The 14428-nt window shown below is 41.5% G+C and overlaps 1 long non-coding RNA gene across 1 annotated transcript; it reads left to right on the forward strand.

Annotated features, from left to right (window-relative positions):
• Window positions 1-10847: 10847 nt before the first annotated feature.
• LOC107812201 (uncharacterized) lies at window positions 10848-14189 on the forward strand. Its single transcript, XR_001654086.2, has 3 exons — window positions 10848-11017; window positions 12646-12723; window positions 13782-14189. It is a non-coding gene; the product is annotated as an uncharacterized LOC107812201 (long non-coding RNA).
• The last annotated feature ends 239 nt before the right edge of the window (window positions 14190-14428 follow it).

Genomic DNA, 14428 nt, shown 5'->3' on the forward strand with positions numbered 1-14428 from the left:
CAGATAGTCACATTAATCTGGAAGAGAAAAAAACAAATAGGAGAAATAGAAAAAAGAGGAAAGAGATCATTATGAGATTGATGTCAGGCGGTAATGTCAGCCAGGCAATGATGTTAGAGGGCTTCATTGGCTATACAGATGAAAACTTAAAATTATGACGACCCGGCCAGTCGTCTCATGAGTTACCGCCCCGTTTTCCTCATTTCCGCTTCTTTATGCTTCGTTATTCGTGTTTTATGTGGTCGAGTTGATTGGTTTGCGTTTGGTGTGATTTTGGTAAGAAATGAGACATTTAGTCTCTTTTAAGAAGGCTTAAGTTGGAAAAGTCAATCGGATGTTGACTTATGAGTTAGAGGGCTCGGATGTGAGTTCCGATGGTTCGATTAGCTTTGGGAGGTGATTTATGACTTAGGAGTGTGATCGGAATTGGTTTTGGAGGCCCGATGTAGAATTAGGCTTGAATTGACGAAGTTAGTATTTTGGCGATTTCCGGTTAGTAGATGAGATTTTGATCCGAGGGTTGGAATGGAGATCCGAGAGTTGCAATAGCTTCGTTATGCGATTTGGGATGTGTGTGCAAAATTTCAGGTCATTTGGATGTGGTTTGGTTGGGTTTTTGATCAAAAGCGTATTTCGGAAGTTTTTAGAAACTTAGGCTTGAATTCGATGTGAATTGATGGTTTTGGTGTTGTTCGAGGTGTTTTGATGATTGGAACAAGTTTGAATGAGATTTTAGGATGTTTTGGTGCTTTTGGTTGAGGTCCTGGGTGCCTCAGGGTAATTTCGGATAGCTAACGGGAATTTTTAGAACTTAGAAGATAGTTGATGTCTGCTGCTTCTGGTATTTCCGCACCTGCGGAATTGGGACCGCAGGTGCGGTGTCGTAGATGTGGAAGGAAAGACGTAGATGCGTTTTCGAGGGGGCAAGGCAGGAACCACAGGTGCGGTATAGGAACCGCATCTGCGGAGTCGCAGATGCGACCATTTGACTGTAAATGCGGATTTCGAACCTTAGGTGAAGTTCCGCAGATGCGGAGGAGTGCCCGCAGAAGCGGTGCCGCAGGAGTGGGATTTTTGTCCGCAGATGCGAAAAGAACCCCTGGGCAGAATGTTTTAAGTTGTTTCATCCGCGATTTTGAGCCATTTTTCCACCATAGCTGAGTATTTTGGTAGCTCTTTGAGGGGAATTGAAGAGGGATTCAAGGAGAATTGATTGGAGGTAAGTTTTATGAACCTAAAACGTGCTTTTTTGTGAGATTAACCTAGAAATTCATGGAAATTTGGCTAAAAACGGAAGAACTAGGGCTTGGGATTTTGAGATTTTAAATTGGGATTTGAAGGACTATTTGAGGTCGAATTTGAGAACTTTTAGTATGTATGAACTCGTGGGATGATAAGGAATCTAATTATGTGAAAATTTCTGAGTTTCGAGAAGTGGGCCCGGGCTCGGGTTTTGCCAATTTTGAGATTTTTGACATTTTTCAATTGTTTTCGCTTGGGCTTTGTTCCCTTAGCATATTGTGACGTATTCATTCTGGTTTTGGTCAGATTAGACGCGCGAGGAGGCCGATTAGAGAGGCAAGGGCATAGTGAGCTAGAGCTTTAGCCGGTTCGAGGTGAGTAATGAATGTAAATGATATCCTGAGGGTTTGAAACCCCAGATTTGCATATCGTCGTGCTATATTGAGGTGAGACACGCGCTTAATGATGAGCGTGAGGTCGTTTACTATTGGGGATTGTGACTTGGTCCGTCCCAAGCGATGCTTTTACCGCGTATTTGATTGAAGCTTATTTGTTATCATTATTATTTGGACTGATTGTCGTTCGTGCCAACTATTTGAACCCTCCAGGGAGTTTTCTCATTATTTCCTCACTGTTTTGACTTACTACTTGAACTCAGTCGTATCATTTTTCCACTATTTTACAACTCAGCCACTTTTTACTCGGTTTTGAAACTAAAATGATATATTAAATGATATTTTGGGATGAGAACTACTGTTTTACTAATGCCCGAGGGGCTTATATGATTTTTGGACTGAGTACGGATAAGGTCCAGATGTGAGGATACCATGGGATCGGGCTGCGCGTCGCCGCAGTGTTATACTGATATTGATATGAGGCCGAGGGCCTAGATTTGATGCCACGAGATGGCTTGATATTGTGCTTGGGCCGTAAAGGGCCCCTCCCGGAGTCTGCACACCCCCAATGAGCGCCATCGACGATAAATAAATGGATCGGGCTACGCGCCGCAGCGGGTACTATAAGGTACCGTACTATGTGTTGCATTTCTCTAGTTGACTGTCACTTATCTGCTTATCTGTTGTAGTATCTTTCATATTTGGATTCATTGGTCTATTGCTTCCATATTACTTGTTTTAAACTGCCCGATTATAGATTACTTTGTGTTCTTCCATGATTTCTTATTCTCAGCCATTATTTATGTTTATTCCTCACTGGGTCGGAGTACTCACCTGGATCTTGCATGCAGATCCAGGTGCATCTGAGGCTGAGTGAGGATTCTTCAGTTGAGCAGCGTATATCCGGGAGCATCGAGGTAGCTGCATGGCGTCCGCAGCCCTGATCTCTCCTTTCTATCCTTTTGTTTTATCCGCATTCCCTAGACTGATATGTATTAGGCTATTAAACCTGTATTAGAGGCTCAAACTTGTGACACTGGATCTATATGGGCTATGTAGTAGGATTATTATTTGAAATTCCGCATATTTAACTCTTACTTCAGACTTCTAATATGATGATTTGGTAAACTAACTGTGACGGCTAATAATGAACTGCATAAGAAATGGGTTAAGGTTGTTTATTGGTCAGGCTTGCCTAGCAGTGTGTTGGGCGCCATCACGACCGAGGGTTGGGGTCGTGACAAGTTTGTATCAGAGCCTAGGTTACATAGGTCTCGCAAGTCATGAGCCGATTTAGTAGAGTCTCGCGGATCGGTATAGAGACGTCTGTATTTATCCTCGAGAGGCTGCAGGACCTTTAGAAAAAACTTCACATCCTTGAAATTCTGTCGTGTGACTTTGTTGATTCGAGAACTAAACTTCTTTCATTCTATTCTCTCACAGATGGTGAGGACGCGAGCTACGAACGAGGTGGACGACCACCAGTACCACCCACTGGGGCCACCAGAGGCCGTGGACGCGGTCGTAGATGTGGCAGAGGCAGAGCAGCGAGGGAAGCACTTGTTGATCCACGAGCTTCCCCAGCTTCGGATCAGGCTCCAGCAGCACCAGTTCAGGCACCAGCTGTGCCCATCGTGATTCCGGGTCTTCAAGAGGCCTTGGCACATATCTTATCGGTTTGCACAAATCTGGCTCAGGCAGTTTCAGCCACTACCGCAGCAGCTACTTCACAGGCCGGGGGAGGCAATCAGACCCTCGCTGCTCGCACACCTGAGCAGGTAGTGTAGGGACTACAGACACCGGGGGCACCTCCAGCCCAGCCGGTTGCACCAGTTTAGAAGTTTGTAGTACCAGTTATGCCGGATGATGAGCAGCGTCGTCTTGAGTGGTTTGGTAGGCTCCAGCATCCGTCATTCAGTGGTGCTGAGGGCGAGGATGCCTAGGGTTTTCTTGACAAGTGTCAGCGGATGCTCCGTACAGCAGGGATTCTTGAGTCTAGTAGTGTGGCATTTACCACCTTTCATTTCTTGGGAGCTGCCTTTACTTGGTGGGAGGATTTTGAGAGGCGTAGGCTTATCGGTGCAACACTTCTTTCTTGGCAGCAATTCTCCGCTCTCTTCTTGGAGAAGTATGTACCGTAGTCCCGCAGAGAGGAGCTACGTAGGCAGTTTGAGTGGTTGACATAAGGGAATATGACCGTGACCCAGTATGAGATGAGGTTTTCTGAGTTGTCTCGTCATGCCATTTGGATGATTCCATCAGATCGTGAGAGGATCAGGAGATTTGTAGATGGCCTTAACTACCATCTCCGTATTCTGATGACTAGAGAGATAGTATTGGTTGCTACGTTCGAGGAGGTGGTTGATATCGCTCGTGAGATTGAGACGGTTCGCCGTCGGGAGCGAGAGGAGAGGGAGGCCAAGAGGCTTCGAGGATCGGGCAGTTACAGTGGTGTTCCTTCGAGGGGCCAGTTCCAACATGGCAGAGGTTGTTCTTTCAGGCCTGCTCAGTCGGCCCGTCCAGAGTATCGTGGGGCATCTTCAGGTCGTGGTCATCATGGGTCTCAGCAGGGTCAACCTTCATTCAGTGCCCTCCAAACTTAGAGTTCATCTCGTGCCCCATCAACTCAGGATTCTTCTGCACCGAGTGCATCTGCTAGTCACTCCGGTGCGAGGGGTTCCCTTTAGTCCGCATCTCCAGCACCGAGTAGTTGTTATGAGAGTGGAGAGTTTGGACATATGAGGAGGCAGTGCCCTCGACTTCATAATGGTCAGTCTCAGCAAAGGAGTCAGCCTTTGACTTCTGCTCCAGTTACTTCACCACCCGCCCAGCTAGCTAAGGTTGGAGGTCAGGAAGCCAGGGGTCGCCCCAGAGGGGGAGGTCGATCAGGCGGTGGCCAGGCTCGTTTCTATGCTATTCCAGGCAGGACATATACTATTGCTTCAGATGTTGTCATTACAGGTATTGTTTCAGTCTGCCATAGAGATGCCTCTGTATTATTTGATCCCGCTTCCACCTATTCTTATGTGTCCTCATATTTTGCTCATTATTTGGGTATGCCCCGGGAGTTTCTTGCTTTACCTGTTCATGTGTCTACCCCGGTGGGCGATACTATTGTTGTGGACCGTGTGTACCGGTCATGTGTTGTGACTATTGGGGGTTTGGTGACCCAAGTTGATCTATTGCTATTGAGCATGGTGGACTTTGATGTTATTTTGGGCATGGATTAGTTATCTCCATGTCATGCTATTCTAGACTGTCATGCTAAGACAATCACTTTGGCTATGTTGGGTGTACCGCAGATCGAGTGGCGTGGCATGACTGATTATGCTCCTAGTAGAGTGATCTCTTTCTTGAAGGCCCAACGTATGGTTGGGAAGGGTTGCCTTTCATATCTAGCGTTTGTGAGGGATGTTGGAGCTGAGACTCCTAGTATTGATTTTGTTCCCGTTGTGAGGAATTTTGCTGATGTGTTCCCTGTAGACCTGCCGGGCATGCCACCGGACAGGGATATTGATTTTGGTATTGACCTAGTACCGGGAACTCAGCCCAGTTCTATTTCGCCGTATCGTATGGCACCGGCAGAGTTGAAAGAATTGAAGTAACAACTTCAGGAACTCCTAGACAAGGGGTTCATTCGGCCTAGTGTGTCACCGTGGGGTGCGCCGGTTCTGTTTGTGAAGAAGAAGGATGGCACAATGAGAATGTGCATTGATTACAGCCAATTGAACAAGGTAACAATTAAGAACAAGTATCCTTTGCCTCGTATTGACGATTTATTTGACTAGCTTTAGGGAGCGAGGGTGTTCTCTAAGATTGATCTCCGTTCGGGCTATCACCAGTTGAAGATCAGGGATTCAGATATTCTTAAGACTGCTTTTAGGACTAGATATGGTCACTATGAGTTTCTTGTCATGTCTTTCGGGCTGACCAATACCCCAGCAACGTTCATGCATTTGATGAACAATGTATTTCGACCTTATCTGTATTCGTTCGTTATTGTATTCATTGATGATATTCTGGTGTACTCGTGTAGTCAGGAGGAGCACGCAGAGCATTTGCGAGTTGTATTGCAGAGATTGAGGGAGGAGAAGCTTTATACAAAATTCTCCAAGTGTGAGTTTTGGCTCAATTCAGTGGCTTTCTTAGGACACGTGGTGTCCAGCGAGGGTATTCAGGTTGATCCGAAGAAGATAGAGGCGATTCAAAGTTGGCCTAGACCGTTCTCAGCCACAAAGATTCGTAGCTTTCTTGGGTTGGCAGGCTATTATCGCCAGTTTGTTCAGGGATTCTCATCCATTGCATCGCCCTTGACCAAGTTGACTCAGAAAGGTGCTCCATTTGTATGGTCGGACGAGTGTGAGGAGAGCTTTCGGAAGCTCAAGACAGCTTTAATCACAGCTCCAGTATTGGTTTTGCCATTAGTTTCAGGTTCATATACCGTATATTGTGATGCTTCTAGAGTTGGGATTGGTTGTGTACTGATGTAGGAAGGTAGAGTTATCGCTTATACTTCTCGTCAGTTGAAGCCCTATAAGAAGAACTACCCTGTTCAAGATTTGGAATTGGCTGCCATAGTTCATGCATTGAAGATTTGGAGGCATTACTTTTATGGCGTATCTTGTGAGGTATTCACTGATCATCGCAGTCTTCAGCATTTGTTCAAGCAGAAGGATCTTAACTTGAGGCAGCGGAGATGGCTAGAGTTGCTTAAGGATTATGATATTACTATTCTGTATCATCCGGGAAAGGCCAATGTAGTGGCCGATGCTTTGAGCCGAAAGGCAGTGAGTATGGGGAGTTTGGCATATATTCCAGTTAGGGAGAAACCCCTTGCAGTTGATGTTCAGGCCTTGGCCAATCGGTTCGTGAGGTTGGATATTTCGGAGCCCAGTTGGGTGTTGGCTTGTATGGTTTCTCGGTCTTCCCTATATGATCGCACCAGAGAGCGCCAGTATGATGATCCGCATTTGCTTGTCCTTAAGGACAGAGTTCAACATGATGATGCCAGAGACGTGACCATCAGTGATGATGGTGTGTTGAGAATGCAGAGCCGGATTTGTGTGTCCAATGTGGATGGGCTTAGAGAGTTGATTCTGGAGGAGGCCCATAGCTCGCGGTATTCCATTCATCCGGGTGCTGCGAAGATGTATCAGGATTTGAGACAACACTATTGGTGGAGAAGAATGAAGAAAGATATTACGGGATTTGTAGCTCGGTGTCTCAATTGTCAACAGGTAAAATATGAGCATCAGAGACCGAGTGGCTTGCTTCAGCAGATGGTTATTCCCGAGTGGAAGTGGGAGAGGATCACTATGGACTTTGTGGTTGGACTTCCTCGGACTTTGAAGAAGTTTGATGCTATTTGGGTGATTGTGGATTGGCTGACCAAGTCCGCGCACTTCATTCCTATGTGTACTACTTATTCTTCAGAGCGGTTAGCAGAGATATATATCTGGGAGGTTGTTCGGTTGCATGGTGTTCCGGTTTCCATCATCTCAGATAGGGGTACTCAGTTTACTTCCCAGTTTTGGAAGTCTGTTCAGCGAGAGTTGGGTACTCAGGTGGAGTTGAGCATAACTTTTCATCCTCAGACGGACGGGCAGTCCGAGCGTACTATTCAGATATTGGAGGATATGTTGCGTGCTTGTGTTATTGATTTCGGAGGTTCATGGGATAAGTTTCTACCGCTTGCAGAGTTTGCCTACAACAACAGCTATCAGGTCGAGTATTCAGATGGCTCCGTATGAGGCTTTGTATAGGAGGCGGTGTAGATCTCCAGTTGGTTGGTTCGAGCCCGGCGAGGCTAGGCTATTGGGGACAGATTTGGTTCAGGATGCCTTAGAGAAGGTGAAAGTGATTCAAGAGAGGCTTCGTACAGTGCAATCACATCAGAAGAGTTATGCGGACCGGAAGGTTCGAGATGTATCCTACATGGTTGGTGAGAAGGTCTTACTGAAGGTTTCACCCATGAAGGGTGTTATGAAATTTGGAAAGAAAGGGAAGTTGAGTCCGCGGTTCATTGGGCCTTTTGAGGTACTTAGGAGGATTGTGGAGGTGACTTATATGCTTGCTTTGCCACCCGGCTTGTCGAGTATGCATCCGGTATTTCATGTTTCTATGCTCCGGAAGTATGTTGGGGACCCGTCTCATGTTTTGGACTTCAGCACGATTCAGTTGGATGATGATTTGACCTTTGATGTGGAGCCAGTAGCTATTTTAGGTCGTCAGGTTCGAAAGTTGAGATCAAAGGATATAGCTTCAGTGAAGGTACAGTGGAGAGGTCGGCCCGTGGAGGAGGCTACCTGGGAGACCGAGCGGGAGATGCTGAGTAGATATCCTCACCTGTTTGAGGCTTCAGGTTTGTTTCTTGACTCGTTCGAGGGCGAACGTTTGTTTAAGTTGGGGAGGATGTGACGACCCGGCCAGTCGTCTCATGAGTTACTGCTCTGTTTTCCCCATTTCTGCTTCTTTATGCCTCGTTATCTGTGTTTTATGTGGTCGAGTTGATTGGTTTGCGTTTGGTATGATTTTGGTAAGAAATGTGACACTTAGTCTCTTTTAAGAAGGCTTAAGTTGGAAAAGTAATCGGATGTTGACTTATGAGTTAGAGAACTCGAATGTGAGTTCTGATGGTTCGGTTAGATTTGGGAGGTGATTTATGACTTAGGAGTGTGATCGGAATTGATTTTGGAGGCCCGATGTAGAATTAGGCTTGAACTGGCGAAGTTAGTATTTTGGCGATTTCCGGTTGGTAGGTGAGATTTTGATCCGAGGGTCGGAATGGAGATACGAGAGTTGCAGTAGCTTCGTTATGCAATTTGGGATGTGCGTGCGGATTTGAGATACGGAAGGAAAGACGCAGATGCGACCATTTGGCCGCAGATGCGGAGGAGTGCCCGCAGAAGCAGTGTCGCAGGAGCGGGATTTTTTTCCGCAGATGCGAAAAGAACCCCTGGGCAGAATGTTTTAAGTTGTTTCATCCGCGATTTTGAGCCATTTTTTCACCATAGCTGAGTATTTTGGGAGCTCTTTGAGGGGAATTGAAGAGGGATTCAAGGAGAATTGATTGGAGGTAAGTTTTATGAACCAAAAATGTGATTTTTTTTGTGAGATTAACCTAGAAATTCATGGAAATTTGGCTAAAAATGGAAGAACTAGGGCTTGTGATTTTAAATTGGGATTTGAAGGACTATTTGAGGTAGGATTTGAGAACTTTTAGTATGTATGAACTCGTGGGATGATAAGGAATCTAATGATGTGAAAATTTCTGAGTTTCGAGAAGTGGGTCCGGGGCTCGGGTTTTGCCAATTTTGAGATTTTTGACATTTTTCGATTGTTTTCGCTTGGGATTTGTTCCCTTAACATATTGTGACATATTCATTCTGGTTTTGGTCAGATTCGACGCGCGAGGAGGCCGATATGAGAGGCAAGGGCATAGTGAGCTAGAGCTTTAGCCGGTTCGAGGTGATTAATGAATGTAAATTATATCCTGGGGGTTTGAAACCCCAGATTTGCACATCGTAATGCTATATTGAGGTGAGACATGTGCTTAATGATGAGCGTGGGGTTGTTTACTATTTGGGATTGTGACTTGGTCCGTCCCAAGTGATGCTTTTACCGCGTATTTGTTATCATCATTATTTGGACTGATTGCCGTTCGTGCCAACTATTTGAACCCTCCAGGGAGTTTTCTCATTATTTCCTCAGTGTTTTGACTTACTAATTGAACTCAGTTATATCGGTTTTCCACTATTTTACAACTCAGCCACTTTTTACTAGGTTTTGAAACTAAAATGATATATTAAATGATGTTTTGGGATGAGAACTACTGTTTTACTAATGCCCGAGGGGCTTATATGATTTTTGGACTGAGTACGGCCAAGGGCCAGATGTGAGGATACCATGGGATCGGGCTGCGCGCCGCAGCAGTGTTATACTGATATTGATATGAGGCCGAGGGCCTAGATTTGATGCCATGAGATGGTTTGATATTGCGCTTGGGCCGTAAGGGGCCCCTCCCGGAGTCTGCACACCCCCAATGAGCGCCATCGATGATAAATAAATGGATCGGGCTGCGCGCCACAACGGGTACTATAGGGTACCGTACTATGTGTTGCATTTCTCTAGTTGACTGTCACTTATCTGCTTATCTGTTGTAGTATCTTTCATATTTCGATTACATTGGTCTATCGCTTCCATATTACTTGTTTTACACTGCCGGATTATAGATTACTCTGTGTTCTTCCGTGATTTCTTATTCTCAGCCATTATTTATGTTTATTCCTCACTGTGTCGGAGTACTCACATTACTCCCTGCACCTTGCGTGCAGATCCAGGTGCATCTGAGGCTGAGTGAGGATTCTTCAGTTGAGCAGCGTATATCCGGGAGCATCAAGGTAGCTGCATGGCGTCCACAACCCTGATATCTCCCTTCTATCCTTTTGTTTTATCCGCATTCCCTAGATTGATATGTATTAGGCAGTTAAACCTATATTAAAGGCTCAGACTTGTGACACCGAATCTATATGGGCTATGTAGTAGGATTATTATTTGAAATTCCGCATGTTTAACTCTTACTTCAGACTTCTAATATGATGATATGGTAAACTAACTGTGACGGCTAGTAATGAACTGCATGAGAAATGGGTTAAGGTTCTTTATTGGTCAGGCTTGCCTAGTAGTGTGTTGGGCGCCATCACGACCGGGGGTTGGGGTCGTGACAAAAATGGTGGCTATGCGGATGAAGAGCACCTATGTGGGCTGTACTTATGTGAAATTATCCCAATTAATAACTTATATATATTTCATAAATTTTTAAAGATAAATACAGAGTTCGAACTAAAACTATTGGGTTTGGCGAATCCACTCGTAACACTCTAGCTCCGCCCCAGGTTACGATCACGATCATTAACAAGAAAGTGTAGAAATTGCAACAATATTTTAGCAACAACAATTATTTTATTGCTAAATACTAGTAATTGGCAACAACTTTGTTTAGTTTTTGGTACATAATAAAAATTTTACCAATAAGTTTTTTCTTATTGCTAAATATTTTGATCTTGTCACCCTATTTGTGTGGTATTATAATAAACTTAAAATATTAAGTAAATTGGCAATAATATGTTTCCGTTGTTGGCCAATATTTCTATTATTGACAAAATATCTAATTTTCTCAATAACTTATTTGGTTTCTGCCCTATAATCATTTTTCATTTTTTCACAAAAAGCTTAGGCGACAAAATGTTCCTCGTTTTCCTCTTTTGGCCTAACCCCTCCTTTTTTTGTTCCAAACTTCCCAAATTTCAATGCTTCAGAGCTACTAAGTAGGACAGGAACGATAATCGGCCTTCCCTCAATCGACATTAGGGTTTGAAATGGTAAGCTTCTTCAACTCTCTCCAGTTACAGTCATTCAAGCTTAGGGTGTTGATTTCTCATGTAAACATACAGAGCTTAGGACTTTCCGCAATTTGAATGCGTCGTCCCTGGAGACAAGAACTTAATGACTTAGAATGCTAGATCTGAGAATTCTCAGAATAAATCATCTGTTTAATATCAAAATTAATATTTCCAATATGCGTTTCAATATAAAAAGGACCGACTTTTTTCAAAGTATAAGTAGGCTGCGACATAAACTGCTTTGGAGGGTATCAAAAAAATGATAGAGCTTCGCGGTATAGATCCCTTTGACGCCATTTTCACGATAGTCATGTTTCTCTTTTCCTTCAAGTGAGATTCCTTTCTACTTTCATCAATACTCCTAGTATATTATTCTCTTGACTAGTTATCTTGTTCAATTAAATTCTTCCAGTGCTCCATTAGAGGGTTACCATTCCATCAAACCAAAAATTAGGGCTTGAAACTCTAAGCTAGTTTTATTTAAGTTTCAGTTGTTCTACTGGTAGGTTACATTTTGGAGAATAACAAGTTCTGTCCTAATTCTCATGGGTACACTCCCTCCGTTAGCATATGCAATACGAGTTTCAGTATATTAGAGTAATGTTTGGAGGTTGATGACTTGTTTCCAAGTTGGTCTTTGCTCTTTGATCGTGTTTATATGTTTCTAATACCCTACTAGATTCATCTTCAATGACATATTTATTGGGAAGAGTAAGGATTTAGTGACACTCTCAGGAACTCTATTAGAGGTAAGCTCTAAATATGAACTTGGAGATGAATTCCTATTCAGATTCGTATAGAAGTTGATCAAATTGTTGTAGAACATTGGCAGTACATAATATTGGTCTTTGATTCATTTCTTTGAAGTTTCTTTATTTCTTCATTTCAAATGTATTCTGAAAGCTCTTTAGTGGACTATCTTAGTACTTCGGTTTAAGCAATGTGCAAAACTATTTTCCTTACTTGTGGTATAGATAATATTACAAGAATGCTTGTATCTTGTGTTGTGCAGTATTATAAGTATAAACATACATGTTCGACATCTATGTTGGTATGGAAAACCTAAGGTTATGCATTTCTTGGTAACAAAAAGCATAGTTTACTTTTAATGGTCTCTTGTGTATGGTGATGCGGATTTTCAAGTTAATGTCCTTGGATGATGCAGTCATCTGGTGTAGAATTTTATTTTCCCACCAAATTCTCTGAATTTAGGCAACTTCTATTGAACTTGACAAGCTTTTGTTTGGGACACATAAAAGTGAATGAAGTTCTTATTGTAGAGATGTAGACCTTCTGCCACCTTTGTTCACCTTGTGTAGCTAATTTCAATGTATTAAAATTGAAGTCAAATAGGTCCAATTGAATTCTGTTAAAATTTTATATCCCACTCGATAAAGCACTTTAGTATTGTTTATCTATCTGCTATGTCATTTTTTTAATCTGAAAGTTCCTTTATGTTTTCGTGAATTCCAGTATATCTTGTGATGTTTGTTTATGGAACTGACCTATGGACATATTGAGAATGAATGTGATTAGTAAATTTATTATCAGCTTCCAACTACTGTTGATTTCCATTTTCTAATCGTTATGTTGTTCTTTATTATCAGCTTCCAACAAATCTGTTTTCTTGTTCAACACTTTGCGGTCAACTGCCACCTAATTTTTTCAACTCTCGAGTAAATCAGGTATATTTAATACAACTTACCATTTTATAGATTATTGTATTTAATTTGATATAATATCCATGATTGAAGGATTGATTAGATTTTATAAATATATAATCATCAAATAATTGCTAAATACATGTAGTTGCTATTATAAGTAGAAGAGAAGGCATAGAAATAGCACTGAAATATTTCCAATGCCTTTAAAACTGATAACTGTTGTAAGGGATCAACAAAATTCTATTTCTTTTTCTTTCTCCTAATTTTGAAAGCTGGATGTGTTCATATGTCTTTTTGACCTTCGGATTGATGGAAATAATTTAGCTATTTTCACTTAGAAAGAAAAAGAAAAAAAATGATGAAACCCAACTAAAACTACATTTGCTACATCTTTAGTGACAAGCTCTTTGTGTTTTGCTCATTTGATGTTTGTATACAAAGAATAGAGTTGGTAAAATCTGAAACTGTCTTCCTGAAATTACAGTGAACCCTTGGGACAGTAAATAAGAATTGAAATGTTAGGTATTAACATTATAGACAACATCATTCACGGACTAGTATAATATTTCAATGGTGTCATGCATAAATGAGTCAGGAAAGAAGACTTGAATTCACAAGCAATTGCCTGCTAGCTTCTTGATAGAAAAGGCCATTTGACTGCTTAATATGTGTTATCTTAATCACAGGTGTATGTTACACAAGTGAGTGCCTTTTGTTTTCTGAAACTTCTATCTTCTTTTTTTCTATCAGTGAATTGAATGAACGAGGATAAAAATAATACTATATATAATTGCTCTTTTAATTCATGTCAGGTTTGATTCTAATATGAGAAAGCCTACAAAGATTACCTTTCATTCTTATAGTTAGTAGTTAAGAAAATATGGATAGAGTTTATGCTGCCAAATAGAGTAGTTTGTGGATGTAAATTGTGACGATATACTAAGAATTGGTAAACTTTCACTTGTGTTACAGTTGTAATGATAAAGTTCAATTGTAATTTAGAAATTACTACTAATATATATGATCCATATTTTTTTGCATTATAAATAGTATTTTGAATTGATTTTTTTTATAAATAGATGCAGATTCAACTTAAATCAAGGAAGGTTGTGCAAAAGCTAGATAAAGGTCTCAGAGAAATAAAGAAGTTTTTAGGAGAAAGATGATTTTAGAGATCCTAGTTGGTAAATGGACGTCAGTCAAGGCAATTCCATCAAAGAGAAAACAAGTGGAAGGAACTCACAAAAGAGAAATAAGTTACAACATTGATTAGATTGCATAGTACTTTTCAAGATAATCACATTTTTATTGTAGAACATATTAGTTCATCATAAATGCGACAAAAAATAGTCTTTGTCCCAAATTGCCTCATCAGTAATACAGTATTTTTTTTTACTATTGAATTATCTTTGTATTTTTTTGAGAATTGTAATGGTCACTAATCATGACGATTTATATTTACATTTTTGTTTTATCGCTAAAATTAATATTTTAGTGACGAGATGATACTTTTTACTACAAAATTGTAACCTTATTTATAAAAGCAAATATGTCGCTAAATTATACATTTAGGGACGAAATACTTTTTTGTCTATAAAAGGCATTTTTTAGTGACAGAATTGTGATTGTTCAACTGCAAAATATATATAACTTTAGAGACAATTTATGTTGTCACTAATGAAACTAAATAGTTAGTGACAAAGTAATTTCGTCAGCATTAATGACT

Source organism: Nicotiana tabacum, chromosome 3 (genome assembly GCF_000715075.1).
Source record: "Nicotiana tabacum cultivar K326 chromosome 3, ASM71507v2, whole genome shotgun sequence".
In the NCBI taxonomy this organism is placed as follows: domain Eukaryota; kingdom Viridiplantae; phylum Streptophyta; class Magnoliopsida; order Solanales; family Solanaceae; genus Nicotiana; species Nicotiana tabacum.